At 37.8% G+C, this 17,936-nt stretch overlaps 1 long non-coding RNA gene across 1 annotated transcript in view; it reads right to left on the bottom strand.

Moving 5' to 3' along the window:
* The window catches only part of LOC115831795, an 85,131-nt gene that overhangs the window by 47,561 nt on the left and 19,634 nt on the right, over positions 1–17,936 (bottom strand). Inside the window, exon 2 of the long non-coding RNA XR_004027291.1 lies at positions 5,845–5,918. This is a non-coding gene — a long non-coding RNA (uncharacterized LOC115831795). The remainder of the gene's footprint in view (positions 1–5,844; positions 5,919–17,936) is intronic.

The following is a 17,936-nucleotide window of genomic DNA, read 5'->3' as shown; positions in this document are numbered from 1 at the left end:
ATTTTCTACGGGGATAGAAGCCCCCTGAAACAAAGGTTTAAAGCGGGAATGAAAGTTAGGAGGTTTTGGACATTCAATTTTTAAAATGGCACCTTGAGTAAACAAGATGGTGGGATTCAGATCCTGGGATTCTGAAGCCTGGCTTCAGAAAATCCATCCAGCAGCTACCCACAGACAAGAACACCTTTGTAAAAATCCCAAAACCTGGAAATGAGACTAAGACACTGAGAAATGAGACTAAGCATGGACACCGTGGAAACTGAACATAAAAACAAAAACAAACAAGCAAAAAAACACAGATGAATAAAAGGAACAGCCTCACTTCAACTATATTGCCCCTTCTCCAAGTTGGCACTGCACCACACAGCGAGCATTCCCCGTGCTTTCTACACTGGGAAAAGAGAACCCAAGGCAGACATCTAACATTGCCTACATTCAGCGGCACTTCCTAGGATGCCCATTCCTGTCTCACATCAAAATAAATACTGGGGATAACAACAGGAATAGGCTGCCTGAGGTCAGCTAGAAACAAAGAAAAAGGTCAGGGCACAGAGAAACCATCATGCACATCTTTGTGGTAGCTCTAAGTTCCTGCCAGCAGTGGTGCCCTATCAAAAATATCAGTGAATGACGTAGCCTAGTCACAAAACTCAGTTGGTTGCTCCAAGAAGCACAGTGAGGTCTACCTGGTTTGATTCTCTATTCAGCCAGCCACCCTGTCTACCCTCAGAAACCACCTCAAAGTTCCACCCAGGCTCGGAGATACCTGCCACCGCACACCACTGTGGAACAAAGGCATTGACCCTGCCCAATCCAGGAGTTCAAACGTGACTTTGTTCAACCTCAGAGCTTCCCTCAACGCTCTGCCCAGGCAGGGAAGACCCCCACAGCTGTGAATTTCTGAAGAACATAGGCGCTGGCCCTGTCCAGCCCAGGAGTCCAATAAATGACTTGACCCAGCCTCAAAGCTCAGCCCAACACTCTGCCCAGACAGGAAGGCAAGCCTCAACTATGCCATTACTATGGAGCATAGACACCCATCCCAAGTTGCAACCCCACCTGACCTGGGAGTTCAGTCTGCACTCCTTCCTAATTGAAGATTCGAAACAACAGTACCATCTGGCCAGGTAATACAGCCTGTGACCCTGCTTGATCCAAGGCAATTCAAGTGCCCAGCCAGCAGCTCTGTCTTACTGCAGAGTTTAGCCACGGTCTCACTGGATAGCAGAGACAAGGAAGCAGCCCCATCTGACCTCAGAACAAAGGAAGTGACTCAGTCCAACTAGAGAGCCTGACAGCAAGATCTGCCTGTCTGTGGCTTTTACCAAGTGGCTCATCTTTAATGCCAGACTAGACTAAATATGTTAGAATGACAATTATTAAAAAGTCAGGAAACGACAGATGTTGGTAAGGATGTGGAGAAACAGAGACGCTTTTTTTTTTTTTCCAGGACAGAGTCTCGCTCTGTCACCCAGGCTGCAGTGCAGTGGTGTGATCTTGGCTCACTGCAACCTCCGCCTCCTGGATTCAAGCAGTTCTCCTACCTCAGCCTGAGTAGTTGGGATTACAGGCATGCGCCACCACACCCAGCTAATTTGTGTGTGTGTGTGTGTGTGTGTATATATATATATATTTTTTTTTTTTTTTTTTGAGGCGGAGTCTCGCTCTGTCACCCAGGCTGGAGTGCAGTGGCGCGATCTCAGCTCAGTGCCACATTTTCTTTATCCAGTGTATCATTGATGGGCTTCTGGGTTGGTTCCAAGTGTTTGCTATTGTGAACAGTGCTGCAGTAAACATATGTGTGCATGTATCTTTATGGTAGAATGATTTATAATACTTTGGGTATATACCCAGTAATGGGACTGCTGGATCAAATGGTATTTCTGGTTCTAGATCCTTGAGGAATCGTCACATTGTCTTCCACAATTTACACTCCCACCAACAGTGTAAGAGCATTCCTATTTCTCCACATCCTCTCCAGCCTCTCTTGTTTTCTGACTTTTTAATGATTGCCATTCTAACTGGCATGAGATAGTATCTCATTGTGGTTTTGATTTACAGAATACAGAAACAGAAAACCAAACACAGCATGTTCCCACTCATAAGTGGGAGTTGAACAATGAGAACACATGGACACAGGGAGGAGAACAAGACACACTGGGGCCTGTTGGGGGATGGAGGTAAGGGGAGGGAGAGCGTTAGAACAAATGCCTAATGCATCCAGGGCCTAAAACCTAGATGATGGTGCAGCAAACTACCATGGCAAATGTATAACTATGTAACAAACCTACAAATTCTGCACATGTATCCCAGAACTTATAGTAAAATAAATAAATAAACATTAAATAGTTACGTTTCTTCCCCGCCAAAGAACACCTGTGAAGGCTGGCAGAGGTAATCTATTTTCCTCAAATGTGCAGACACTAAGGCAAAGACCAGTGATTATGAAGAATCAGGGAATTATGACACCCCTTAAAGAAAACTAATAAAGCTCTAATCATGGACCTTAAATAAATAGAGACCTATAAAATGACTGATAAAAATTCAGAATAATTCTTTTAAATAAGTTCAGGGAACAACAAGAAAATACAAATAGAAAACAAAATAAAATCTGAAATTCAATGTATGAATAAAATGAGAAGTTTGACAAAGAATTAGAAACAATTGAAAAATATCCTAGAAATGGAAAGTACAGTGACAGAAATACAAAAATTAATAAAAATCTTCAAAACACACTCAATCAAGAAGAAAGAATCAGTGAGCTCAATGACATTATATTTGAAATTATTCTGTCAGAGCAGCAAAAAGAAAAAAATGAGAAGAATAAAGAAAGCCTACAGGAATTATGGGACACCATCAAAGAACCAACTTTAGCACAACAGAAGTTTCAGAAAGGCTAGAGAGAAAAAAAAGACCAGAAAGCCTATTTAAAGAAATAATGGCTGAAATCTTCCCCAATCTGGGGAAAGATACCAACTTCCATGTGCAGGAAGTGCAGAGGTCTCCAAACAAATCAGACCCAAAGTGGAGTTCACCAAAACACATCATAATCAAACTATCCATAATCAAAGACAAAGAAAAAATTCTGAAATCAGCAAGTAAGAAGACACATTACATATAAGGGAGTTCTAATATGGCTATCAATATACTTCTCAGCAGAAATCCAGCAGGCTTGGAGAGAATGAGATAATATATACAAAGTGGCAGAAGAATAAAAACTGTCAACCAATAATACTTTACCCTGATATCTTTGTGCTGCTGTAACAAAATACCTGAGAATGGGTAGTTTATAAAAACAGAAATTAATTTTCTCAAAAGATTAACAAAACAGACAGTTGTTTTAATAATAAAACAAAATTGACAAAACTTTGGCTAGGCTAATTCAGTAAAAATAGAGAAGACTCAAATGAATAAAATCAGAAATAAAAGATGATCTATTATAATTGATAGCACAGAAATACAAAGGATCGTAAGAAAATACTATAAGCAGTTATACACTAAAAAAAACTGGATAACCTAGAAGAAATGGATAAATACCTAGAAACATATAACCTACCAAGACTAAATCACGAAGAAATAGACAATCTAAATAGACCAATAACCAGTAAGGAGATCAAGTTAGTAATAAAATGTTTCCCATCAGAGAAAAGCTCAGGACTGGATGGCTTTTCTGGTTAATTATACCAAACATTTAAAGAAGAAATAGTACCAGTTCTTCTCTAACTCTTCCTAAAAATTGAAAAGGAAGCAATACTTCCAAATTCATTTTACAAGTTCAGCACACTGATACCAAAGTCAAAGCCACCTCAAGAAAAGAAAACTATAGGCCGATATCCCTGATAAATATAGATGCAAAATCCTCAAAATAATACTAGCAAACAAAATCCAAAAGCATATTAAAAAGCTCATTTACCAGGACCAAGTAGGATTTATCCCTGGGATACTAGGATCGTTTAACATACACAAATCTATAAAACACAAGAGAAAACTTTACAGAATTGGTCTGGGCAATACTTTCTTGGATATAACCTTAAAGACACAGGCAACAAAAGCAAAAATAGTCAAATGGAATCACATCAAACTAAAAATTTTCTACATAGCAAAGAAAATAATAAACAGAGTAAAAAGACAATCCATCGAGTGGGAGAATATATTTACAAACCACGTATTTGATAAGTAGTGAATATTCACATGTATAAAAACTGAGTCAACTCAATAGCAAGAAAACAAATATGTGATTTAAAAATGGGCAAATAACTTCAAAAGAAATTTCTCAAAAAGAGACATAAAAATGGCCAAAGCATTCAGGAAAAAAAGTGTTCAATGTCATTAATCATCAGATAAATGAAAATTAAAAACACAATGAGATATCACCTCATACCTTTTTAAAAAAGAAAGAAATTCTGTCATTTGTGACAATATGGATAAACCTGAAGGATAATATCCTATGTGAAATAAGCCAGAAAGACTAATACTGCCTGATTTGGCTTGGGGAATGGAGAGGCTGCACATAGTTACTTTCTTCCAAAAAGTAAAATATGGAAAGGGGAAATAGTGAAAAAAAAAGGCCTGAAAAACATTACCCCAGCTACAAGATCAAGGTTACCATCAACGGTAATAAGTCACAATGATTTCATGTGCTCCTGATACGATGAGTGTAGAATTTTATCTCTGTGATCTTCCTCCACAAAACTCATAGCCCCGGGCTTACCATGAGAAAAACAACACACAAATCCCAATTGAAGGAAATTCTACAAAATATCTGACTGTTACTCCTCAAAACCTCAAAAGGTCATTAAAAACAAGGAAAATCTGAGGAAATGTTATAGCCCAGAGGAGCCTAAGGAGACATCATGACTAAATATGATGTCCTGGATAAAATTCTGGAACAAAAAAAAAGATAATAGGTAAAGGAAATCTGATGAAACTATGGGCTTTAGTTAATGTGTTGATATTGGTTCATAACTTGTGACAAGTGTTCTATAGTAATGTAAGATACTGACAATAGGGACACTGATGTAGGGTATATAGGAACTGTGTAATATCCTCAACTTTTCTGTAAATTTAAAACTATTCTAAAATAAAAACCATATTTTATCAAGTAAATATTCACTCAGTCTCTTTTTGTTGAAGGACAACTTCTAGTTCTAAGTCCTGAAGTAACCACACCTATTTCAGTGGAAGACATGGAGACTGCAACTGCTGCAAAAAGCTCAACTATCCCAAAGCATCAAGAATTTTCTATCATTGAATACTCAAGAATGAGAAATTGAGGATAGTTTTGTTCTATAATTTCATTGGACTTTGAACTCACAAGAATAAGAGTTCATAATGGCTTTGAACTTTCTTAGAACTTGAATTTCACTTAAATTTAGGGAAGCTCTAGGCATTGGCATTTCATTGTTATTTTCATTTTTCATAGTCTCATTGCAGAACTGTGATGACTGATGTAGCCTGGGAATAACTTGGAATCAAAAGTACAATGGGGCGTGAATTCTTGGCTTTGATATAGAGTGACGTTGGATTTAGCATAATTAATGTGCAGTCATGCGTCACAATAACAGGGATACATTCTGAGAAATGCATCATTAGGTGATTTTGTCATTGTGCAAACATTACAAAGCATACTTACACAAGCCTAGATAGTACAGCCTACTACAGCCTGATAGCTATATGGTATAGCCTATTGCTCCTAGGCTTCAATCTGGTACCTCCTGTTACTCTACTGAATACTGTAGGTAACTGTAACACAAGGATAAGTATATTTGTGTCTAAACATAGAAAAGACACAATAAAAATACAATATAAAATATTTATAAATGGTACACCGTATAGGGCACTTACCATGATTGCAGGACTAAAAGTTGTTCCGGTGCATTGGTGAGTCGGAAGTAGAGAAGTTTTTATATTCTATTTTTCTACTGCATTAAAGAAAAGAGAGGTTTAAAAATCAGTTAAGTCACCACTTTTTAAAAAACTCAATAGATATCTCTTTTCCTTCACCCACATATTTGATCCCCAACGAAGTTTTGCCAGCTTGGCTTGACATAAATAAATTATATCTTAAATTGATACAGTTATTTCCAGTATTTCTGCCACTGCCCTAATAAAATTAATTATCATCTTTCCCTTGGAAATTGTATAGTCTCCAAACTGAACGTGTTAGTTTTTCTTGCTATACATGGAGTATTTGTGTGTGCAAAGCAATCTCAAAATCGCGTTGAAGAGTTGGGGTCAGGAAGCCTTCCCAGAAAGTGATATTTTACATCAGTTTTGAAGGATCAACAGGATTTGGCCAGGCAGAAAATATATGAAAAACATTTCATGAAGAAAAATGTGAGCAAAGACTCACAGATAACAAGATATAATAAGGCAAGAGCAGCCAGGTAGAATCTCAAGGACTGTGTGGGTGGCGACCCATCTGGGATTATTAGAGAAGCATTGTAGGCAATGAAGAAATTTGATTTAAACTGGAAATACAATATGTTGAAGTCTGAATTATTCTAGTTATTATATTTTTCCCACACTGTTGGGAAATGATAAATAGAAAATTCCAACTTCAGTAAGATTGTGGTTATTTAGAAATGTAAGTTTCTTCACTTAGATTTGCCTCATATTCTTTTGTTCTCAAATGCACAAACATTTCTCCTTCCTTTAATGAATCACTAGCCCTTAAAAAGACAGAGGAACTGTATATACTTGAAGAGCAACCAACCTTTGATTCTCTACATATCAGCTTTTGAGGATAAGCGGATATTTTATCCACACTGGCTTTAACGGACTGTTCTTTGTAGTAAGTCACTTGAGAACAGTAATTTGGTACCATGGTAATGAAGAGGGAAAAGGTGGGGGGTGGGGGTGGAAAGCTTGACATTTCTTAACAGAAAAAATGTCTTCCTAAATAACTAAAATATCAAAAGTGCCATAGTCTCTGACTGTTGCTGGAATTCTTGGTGCATTTAACATGTAAGTGCAAAGAGAGAACTAAGCAGTCCTCCTAGATCTGTGGTTTTCAAATGTCATAGATTTTGTTCCCCCACCCCCATCCACCCAGGGAACATTTGACGACATCTGGAGATATTCTCAGTTATCCAGGGGATGCTACTGGCATCTAGTAGGTAAAAGACAGAGATGCTGATAAACATACTGCAAGATAAAAGCAGCCTCTCATCACAAAGGATTATCTAGCACACGATAGTGTTACATTTCAGAATCTCTGTTCCAGATCACACCTTCCGTTTGCAGTTGGTGAATAAGATGCACACAGACAGTGTGGAGACCAAAGTATCAACAGCAGGAGAGATATGAGGCTCCCTCCCTGCCTCACGTGCTCAACATTTTATGCCCCTAACAAGTCATGCAATCAAACTACTGGATCCAAACGGCAGAAAAGACATGGCTCTTACAAGAATCCTAGTGGTGTAGGAAATCAAGGATATTAATCAACATGATCATTAACTTCCTTTTATGGAGATGGTAAATCTCATTGCTTTTTCTTCATGGAAGAAAAAAAAATATGAAGAAAGAAAGTGCTCTGATTTTAGGAGCAAGATATAGTCAAGGTTTTTCTTAAATTAAGTTTATCGCAAAAAGCCAAACAACTCTGAGAATATGGAGTTTTCTTCTGAGATATAAATAAAATTCATACGAGCCTTGGAGAATTTGAATCACCCACTCATTGGCACCTAAAATTTCACTTGGCCGAACAGCATCTGTAGTGTGTGTTTCTTAAAAACGCTAATCAGATCTTATCACTCCCTTACTTAAAACTTGCCAGTAGCAAGTTATTGGAATCCCAATAAACCCCTAATTCTTTTATCAGTGCCCATGGTACCCTACTGAATCCAGGTCTTCTCGCCATTTTGACCTTATCTCCTTTCTACCTTAGCCTCAGAAGTTTGAACTTATTCTTCCCACTCAAGAAAATGCTATTTCCCCAGAGAATTTCATGTTTGTCTCCTTCTCATCATTCATTGAGACGTTGGCAAAAATGTCACCTCTTCAGAAAAAACCATTACCATATTTAAGGAAAGCCACTCTTATGATGTATTATTGTACTTGTTTGTTAATTATCTTCATAATGCTAAGAAAATCTATAGTTATTTCATTTATGCGTTGTTGACTTATTTTTTTCTCTTACTAGAATATAATTTCCAAGAGGGTAAAACTTCTTCTTGTCTTGTTAAGTGCTATATTTCATGGCATTTATAACAGCCTGTGAAACTCAGTGGAACTCAACAGGTTTGGGAAGTGTGTGAATAAATTAATTCAATAACTGAGAAAAGGGGAAGAGACTTTAATGTGAGATCTCAGGGAGAAAAAAATTTTTAAAAAAATACATAAGGGTCAGAATAAGTTGTATTTCCAGGAGCAAGAATAATCACCTGAAGGGTTAAGGATGATCTCATCAAGACAGATGTCCATAAGGAGTCAGTATTGAGACTGCAGTCTGACCCAAGCACTACTTAAATTTGAACAAAAAAACAGTGAAAATAATCTTACTGTTACATCAAGATCTCCTACAGTTCTGTAACTTTGGTTCTGTTACTGTCTGTAACTGACTTGGGTTCCTCCCTTGTGAACTGAAGTAACATAAATGCTTATCACAGGAATCGTTGTTAGGATTAAATTGGATGTCAAACATAAGAGTCTTATTCCAAAGCCAGGCACATAGAGTTCAATAACAGTAGTCATAATTATTAGTTAGTGATATGATTTATTAATGGTTTATTGCTGTCTTTCATTTAATTATTATCAATAACAAAGAAAAAACTGAAGAACCCGTAAGGATTTGTGGCTGTTTTAAAAATAGCAGAATAGAGAAAAGTTAGAGTCTGGCACAGTGCTCCAAGCAGAGCCCAAGCGGAATATAACACAGATGGAAGCGTTGATGATGATAGCAGGGAGGAAGCAGACAGGAGAAACCCTGAGGCTGTAGGAGGGAAGAGAGAGGAAGGAACATCATGCACCCCTGGAGGCTTCTTGCCCACAGAGGAGTAAAGAGCCTGGCCTAGAATTGTGAAGGCTGTGGATGAAAAAGGAGAGAAGATACTGAATTTGAGAAACTTTGCAGGGAAAACAATAACCAAAATTTGGAGCTAGCTTTATTTTTGAGACCGAAAAAATAAGTGACTAAAAGATGAAGTTAAACACACTGCAAAGGTTTTAAATATAAAAGTATTTTGTTTTTTCTAGTTCTTTCTTGAACTTTTCAATTTATTGACACACTTGTATCTTCAGATCACAAGTGTTTTCTCTATCTCTTCATTGTAGCTTTCCTTCTCTCCTCCCCATAACTTTTCCCTTCATTCCATCCCTTTCTATTTGTAGATTTTTCAGGTTTTGTTTTGTTTTGTTTTGTTGGTTTATTCTTTGTCTCTTTGACATTTTGAATATGTTCTCAGATGGTGATATAGTTTGGTTCTGTGTCCCCACCCAAATCTCATCTTTAATTGTAGCTTCCGTAATTCCCACATGTTCTGGAAAGGACCCAGTGGGAGATAATTGAATCACGGGGGAGATTGGTTTTGGTTCTGTTACTGTCTGTAACTGACTTGGGTTCCTCCTTTGTGAACTGTAGAGTGGGGCGCTGTTGTAAAGATATCCAAAAATGTGGAAGTGACTTTGGAACTGGGTAACAGGCAGAGGTTGGAATATTTTGAAGGGCTCAGAAGAAGGCAGGAAAATGTGGGAGAGTTTGGAACTTCCTAGAGACTTGTTGAATGGCTTCAGTCAAAATGCTGATAATGATATGGACAGTAGAATTCAGGCTTCATTGGTCTCACATGGAGATGAAGAACTTGTTGGGAACTGGAGTAAAGGTGACTCTTGCTATGTTTTAGCAAAGAGACTCGCAGCATTTTGTCCCTGCCCTAGAAATTTGTGGAACTTAAAACTTGAGGAAGATGATTTAGGATATCTGGTGAAAGAAATTTCTGAGCAGCAAAGCATTCCAGAGGTGATTTCAGTGATATTAAAACTATTCAGTTTTAAAAGGGAAACAGAGCATAAAAGTTTGGAAAATTTGCAGCTAAACAAACAAACAAAAAACATTTCTGAGGAGAAATTCAAGCCAGCTGCAGAAATTTGCATAAGTAGCGAGAAGCCAAATGTTAGTTGCCAAGACAATGGGGAAAATGTCTCCAGGGCATGTCAGAGACCTTTGAGGCAGGCCCTCTCATCACAGGCCCAGAGGCATAGGAGGGAAAAATGGTTTCATGGGCAGGGCTCAGGGTCCCCCTGCTGTGTGCAGCTTAGGGACTTGGTGTCTTGTGTCTAAGCCACTCTAACTATGACTAAAAAGGGCCAAGTACAGCTTGGGTTGTGCTCCAGAGGGTACAAGCCCCAAGCCTTGGCACTTTCCAAGTGGTATTGAAACTGTGGGTGATAGGAAGTCAAGAATTAACATTTGGGAACCTATGCCTAGATTTCAGAGGATGTACAGAAACATCTGGGTGCCCAGGCAGAAGTTTGCTAAAGGAAGGGTGACCTCATGGAGAACCTCTGCTAGGGAAGTGCAAAAGGGAAATGTGGGGTTGAAGCCTCCACACAGAGTCCCCACTGGGTCACTGCCTAGTGGAGCTGTGAGAAGAGGGCCACCATCCTTCAGACCCCAGAGTGGTAGATCCACCAACAGCTTGCACCATGTACCTGGAAAAGCCACAGACACTCAACACCAGCCCATGAAAGCAGCTGGGGGGGAGGGTGTACCCTGAAAAGTCACAGAGATGGAGCTGCCCAAGACCATGGGAACCCACCTCTTACATCAGTGAACCCTGGAGGTGAAACATGGAGTCAAAGGAGATCATTTTGGAGCTTTAAGATTTGGCTGCCCTGTTGGATTTTGGACTTGCGTGGCATCTGTAGCCCCTTTGTTTTGGTAAATTTCTTCCATTTGGAATGGCTGTATTTACCCAATGTCTGTACCCATATTGTATCTAGGAAGTAATCACTTGCTTTTGATTTTACAGGCTCATAGGCAGAAGGGACTTGCCTTGTCTCAGATGAGACTTTGGACTGTGCACTTTTGAGTTAATCCTTAAATGAGTTAAGACTTCGGGGCACTGTTGGGAAGGCATGATTGGTTTTGAAATATGAGGACAAGAGATGTGAGACGTGCCGGGAATGGAATAATATGGTTTGGCCCTGTGTTCCCACCCAAATCTCATCTTAAATTATAGCTCCCATAATTCCCACATGTTGTGGGAGGGACCCAGTGGGAGATAATTGAATCATGGGAGTGGTTTCCCCCATACTGTTTTCATGACAGTGAATGGGTCTCATGAGATCTGATGGTTTTATTTTCCACTTTCACTTCTCTCTCATTCTCTCTTGTCTGCCGCCATGTAAGGTGTGCTTTTCACCTTCCACCATGATCGTGAGGCCTCCCCAGCTACGTGGAACTGTGAGTCAATTAAACCTCTTTTTCTTTATAAATTACTCAGTCTCTGGTATGTCTTTATCAGCAGTGTGAAAATGAACTAACAGATGGTCTCCATGGGGAGTTACCAAAGTCAGAGCCACATTCCCATTCTAATGCCTTCCTAACAGCACTTCTTTTAATTTTTCTTTTTTAAAAAATATTTTTCTTCAACTTTTAAGTTCAGTGGTACATGTTCAGGATATGCAGGTTTTTACATGGGTAAATTTGTGCCATGGTGATTTGCTACACAGATCAACCCATCACTTGGTACTATGCCCAACACCATTAGCTATCCTTCCTGATACTCTCCCTCCACCTACCCCTTTCCCTGACAGGCTCAGTGTGTGTTGTTCCCCTCCCTGTGTCCATGTGTTCTCATTGTTCAGATCCCACTTATAAGTGAGAACATGTAGTGTTTGGTTTTCTGTTCCTGTGTCAGTTTGCTAAGGATAATGGCTTCCAGCTTCCTCCATGTCCATGCAAAGAACATGATCTCATTGCTTTTTATGGCTGCATAATATTCCATGGTGTATATGTACAACATTTTCTTTATCCAGTCTGTCATTGATGGGAATTTGGGTTGACTCCATGTCTTTACTATTGTGAATGAATAGTGCTACACTGAATGAAACATGTGCATGTATCTATTTTTTTTTTTTTTGAAACAGAATCTCACTCTATTGGCCAGGCTGGTGTGCAGTGGCATGATCTCAGCTCATTGCATCCTCCGTCTCCCAGGCTCAAGCAATTCTGCCTCAGCCCCCCGAGTAGCTGGGATTATAGGCATGTGCCACCATGCCTGGCTAATTTTTGTATTTTTAGTAAAGATGGGGTTTCATCCATCACCATCCAGGCTGGTCCCGATCTCAGGTAATCCACCCGCCTCAGTTTCCCAAAGTGCTGGGATTACAGGCATGAGCCACGATGCCTGGCCCACGTATCTTTATAATAGAATAATTTATATTCCTTTGGGCATATACCCAGTAATGGGATTGCTTAGTCAAATGGTATTTCTGCCTCCAGATCTTTGAGGAATAGCCATACTCTCTTTCACAATGGTTGAACTAATTTACACTCCCACCAACAGTATAAAAACATTCCTTTTTATCTGAAACCTCACCAGCATCTGTTGTTTTTTGACTTTTTAATAATCACCATTCTGACTGGCATGAGATGATATCTCATTGTTGTTTTAATTTGCGTTTCTTTAATGATCAGTGATGTTGGACTTCTTTTCATGTTTGTTGTCAACATGTATGTCTTCTTTTGAGCAGTATCTGCTCATGTCCTTTGCCCACTTTTTAATGTTTTTTTTTTCTTGTAAATTTGTTTAAGTTCCTTGTGGACTGGATATTAGACTTCTGTCAGATAAACAGATTGCAAAAAATTTCTCCCACTCTGTAGGTTGTCAGTTTACTCTCAGGATAGTTTCTTTTGCTGTGCAGAAGCTTTTTAATTAGATTCCATTTGTCAATTTTTGCTTTTGTTGCAATTGCTTTTGGCGTTTTCATCATGAAATCTTTGCCCATGTCCTGAGCGGTTTTGCCTAGAATTCCTTCTAGGATTTTTGTAGTTCTGTGTGTTACATTTAAGTATTTAATCTATCTTGAGTTACTTTTTGTATAAGGTGTAAGGAAGGGGTCAAGTTTCAATTTTCTGCACATGGCTAGCCACTTCTCCTAGCACTATTTATTAAATAGGGACTCCTTTCTCCATTGCTTGTTTTTGTGAAGTTTGTTAAAGATCAGATATCTGGTTGTAGGTCTGTGGTCTTATTTCTGAGTTCTCTATTCTGTTCCATTGTTCTAGGTGTCTGTTTTTGTACCGTACCATGCTGTTTTGGTTATTGTAGCCCTGTCGTATAGTTTGAAGTCAGGAATTATGATGCCTCCAGCTTTGTTCTTTTTGGTTAGGATTTTCTTGGCTACTCAGGCTCTTTTTTGCTTCCATATGTGTTTTTAAATAGTTTCTTCTAATTCTGTGAAGAATGTCAATGGTAGTTTAATGGGAATAGCATTGAATCAGTAAAGTACTTTGGGCAGTGTGGCCATTTTCACAATACTGATTCTTCTTATCCATGAGTATGGAATGTTTTTCCACTTGTTTGTGTGCTCTCTGATTTCCTTGACCAGTGGTTTGTAGTTCTTTTTGAAGAGGTCCTTCACTTCCCTTGTTAGCTGTATTCCTAGATATTTCTTTATTTTTGTAGCAATTGTGAATGGGAATTCAGTCATGATTTGGCTCTCTGCTTACCTGTTGTTGATGTACAGGAATGCTAGTGATTTTTGCACATTGATTTTGTTTCCTGAGATTTTGCTGAGGTTGCTTATTAGCTTAAGTAGTAAGATACTTCTAACATCAGCTTCACAGATCCTTATGATTAAAATAATTAATCCTCATTTGCTTCAAAATAATCATGAGACTGCAAGTATCTCCCACCAGGTTGTAAATAAGTTGAAAGTAAGAACTTGTGGTGTTTGCTTTCCATCCCCGGTGCTAAGTCTCCTGTCTAGCATATTGCCAGTGTCTAATAAATGAATATGTTAATACTATGTAAATAAGTAGTATTTGTTTATTTTCAAAATAATATCTAGTAATGAACCCAATACATTGGTAGAAATAAGGGACAGAACAACGATGTTGTGGTCTACCTATGTGATATGTCCCCTTCCTATGACCTTCTAGCTCTCCAGTGAAGGTTCTGAGCTGATGAAATGCCTAGGCAGATTTTTTTTAGAAGCAAGTGAGAGAGCTAACAAGTGGAGATCCCACTGACATTTCCATTACTGATTTGTGTATGGCAAATAAACAGTGAAACAGCACCCAAACTCCTGAGGAAAATTAATAAATTAATATTTTAAAACTTTTTTACTCATTGATCTCTAGGGTTAGAATAATAAATACTTTTAAACACTAGTTTTGAAAATGACTAGTTAATTTTTTGAAAAATAAGTTGACAAATTATGTATTTAACATGTAAAATTCTTTGACCAGAAAATTCTACTTTTAGAAATCTAACTTAAGCAATTGGGAGGGGAAACCCAACAGTAATAACAAAACGGGTGGAAGAAAACTTTGGGAAGTGATAGATATGTTTATGGCCTTGATGGTGGTGATACTTTCATGGGTGTATACTTATCCCAGATTTATAGATATATATACATTAAATATTTACAGCTTTTATATGTCATTCATACCTTAATAAAGTGGTTAGAAATAAGCAATTAAATATAAATTAATTTTTTATTTAAAATGTTAAAAATTGAGTATACCTAAATATTTTACTTTAGAATTATAATTAAATATATGTTCTGCATCATATAACAGGTAGTAATTATAAAAAATTGTATAAAAGGCATTTAATGACATAGAAAAATGTATATTACTTAAAAGTAATAAAAAATATACATATAATTATATATTCATTTTGAGCCTTTTACACGTATATAAAATACGTACACATTTCTCTACTTTCTAAATCATATATAATAAGCAGTAAGAAGAAGAAACAGAGGACAAAATACTTTAAATAGACTCATTTATGGTCTCTATCAATTTAACTAATTATAAAAATGATGGGTGGCCCTAGTATCATGGAGCACAACTCGCAGCCACATCATGGTTTCTAGTATCTTCCCAAGAAGAAATAAGGTTGGCCTACGATTGGATCAGGAAGTGTATAAGATGAGTTTAGAGTATCTTGTAGTGCCAGAAAGTAAGAAAGTGCTAAAAATGAAAACGCAAACAAAAGACACATTAATGGATATATGTTAAAGTGACACAGAAGTCAATTGAAAGATCCCAATAGCTAAAGCTGGAACAATTTGAGCCATAAAAGGAAATAGTATTGAATTATATGCCAAAGCATAAAATAAATATTAATGAGCCCATAGTCACATAAATAAATGATTGAATAAATAAAAGAACAGGGGATAGGAGTCAGATGTCTCTTATAGAAAAATTTGCATTCTGTAGGTTGTCTGTTTATAATGTGGGAGAAAATATTTGCCAACTATGCATCCAACAAAGTCTAATATCCAGAATCTATAAGGAACTTAATCAATAAGCAATAATCAAATCACCCCATTAAAAAGGGGGGGCAAAGGATATGAATAGACACTTTTCAGAAGAAGACATATGAGTGGCCAAAAAAGAAATGAAAAACTTCCCATCATCATTATATCATCAGAGAAATGTAAGTTAAAACCACAATGAGATACTATCTTACACCGGTCTAAATAGTTATTACTAAAAAGTCAAAAAACAACAGATGCTGATGAGGCTGTGGAGAAAGGGGAATATTTATAAACTCTTGGTGGGAATGTAAATTACTTCAGTGACTGTGGAAAGCAGTTTAGAGATTTCTCAAAAAACTTACAACAGAGATACAATTTGACCAAGCAATCCCATTAATGAGTATATGCTTAAAAGAAAATAGATCACTATGCCTAAAAGACACATGCACTCATCTGTTCATCACCATACTATTCAAAATAGCAAAGATATGGAATCAACCTAGGAGCCCATCAATGGTGGATTGGATAAAGAGAATGTGGTACATATAGGCCATGGAATATTATGCAGCAATTAAAAAGAATAAAATCATGTCCTTTGCAGCAACCCGATTGGAGCCGAAGACCATAATCATGAGCATATTAACTGCAGTATAACAGAAAACCAAATGCTGCATGTTCTCATTTATAAGTGGAAGCTAAACATTGAGCACACATGACTATAAACAGGAGAACAATGGACACTGCAGCCTGCTGGGGGCAGGAGAGGAAAAGGCTAGAAAAACTACCTATTGGGTACTATGCACTACCTGCGGGCAATATACCTGTGTACCAAACCTGTACATGTACCCCTTGTATCTAAAATAAAAGTTGACAATTTTTTAAAAAAAGAAATCTTCTAAATAATTATGTATCTCAGGCTTCAGGAAGGGTACCATAAATCTCTAGTCCTTAGATGTAGGTCTTTCATTGTAACTTCCTGTCAAAGAGAACAATCTGGTAAAAGGGAAAAAAAGAGCAACTTTCTAGTGAACAAACTTGACAAATGCTCCCTCATTTAAATGATTATGGTCAATATTAATGGAGAAAAATCATGGTAATAGCATGTGCCCTTGATGTAATGTGATAAAAATCATACCTTTATGGCCTTCCTCCCAGAAAACCATAATCCCATTCTAATGAGGAGAAAAGCATAAGACAAATTTTAATAGAGGAACATCCTACAAAATAGCTGAGCAGTACTCCCCAAAACTATCCAGGTCATCAAAACAAAGTAAGTTTGAGACACTGTCATAACCATGAAGTTCATAAGGAGACAGGATAAGTAAATGTGATTTGATATCTTGGATGGGATCCTGGAACAGAAAAAGATATTAGTTTAAAAACTATGGAAATGTGAATAAACTACGGACTTTAGATAATAATGATATATCAATATTGGCCTATTACTTTAAAAATGTACCATCCAAATGTAAGATGGCAATGGACAAAACTGAATATAGAGGGTCTATAGGAACTCTGAATTATCTTCCTCAATATTTCTGTAAGTCTAAAACTGCTCTAAAAATGTCTATTAAAGGCCAGGCGCGGTGGTTCACGCCTGTAATCCCAGCACTTTGGAAGGCCCAGGCAGGCAGATCACAAGGTCGGGAGATCGAGACCATCCTGGCTAACACAGTGAAAACCCCTCTCTACTAAAAATACAAAAAATTAGCCGGGCGTGGTGGTGGATGCCTGTAGTCCCAGCTACTCGGGAGGCTGAGGCAGGAGAATGGCGTGAACCCAGGAGGCAGAGCTCGCAGTGAGCTGAGATCGCACCACTGCACTCCAGCCTGGGCGACAGAGCTAGACTCCACCTCAAAAAAAAAAAAAAAAAAAAGTCTGTTAAAAATGAGTGAAAGTTTTATGTTAAAGGTCTTTTTCCAGTTAAACTGTCAAGTGTGATGCATCTCGAAAGAATCACCTTCCATATATCCTTTCTTAGAAAAAAGAACGCTCCGCTGACTAAAGCTTGGCAAAAAAGAAAGAAGCAAAATGGAATTCAAGAAAAAGGATACAACGAAGTGATGGCATAAGAAAAATCCTAAGATAAATTCTGAGTACCCAACATAGACAGCATCCACCCCAGATCTTCTTCCTCACTGCCTACTCCTTCCAAGTCTCATTTGGCAGTACCTCTTCATCAATTTGATGTCTACACTTGATCTGGCTACCCTAACTCACTGCCCTCATGTTCTATCAAGTTCATCTTTGCTCACTCCCCTCTAACCAGAGAATCCCTTCCTCAAGGCCATTACACTTGTTCTTCCTCCTATTTGAAAATACATTTTTCTCATAAAAATAACCACTCCTAACCCCCGCCCTTTCAGTTTTAGTTTTTCCATATCTTTTATTATCATCAGACATCATATATATTTACTTTTTTTTATTTTACTGACTGTCTCCCCCTACTAAAATGTAAGCTCCATAAAAATAGAGAGTTGCTATATTTTTCACTGCTG

This window comes from Nomascus leucogenys, chromosome 20 (genome assembly GCF_006542625.1).
Source record: "Nomascus leucogenys isolate Asia chromosome 20, Asia_NLE_v1, whole genome shotgun sequence".
In the NCBI taxonomy this organism is placed as follows: Eukaryota; Metazoa; Chordata; class Mammalia; order Primates; family Hylobatidae; genus Nomascus; species Nomascus leucogenys.
Note: the sequence above shows the minus strand (reverse complement) of the source record. Positions and strands in the feature narration are given on the sequence as shown.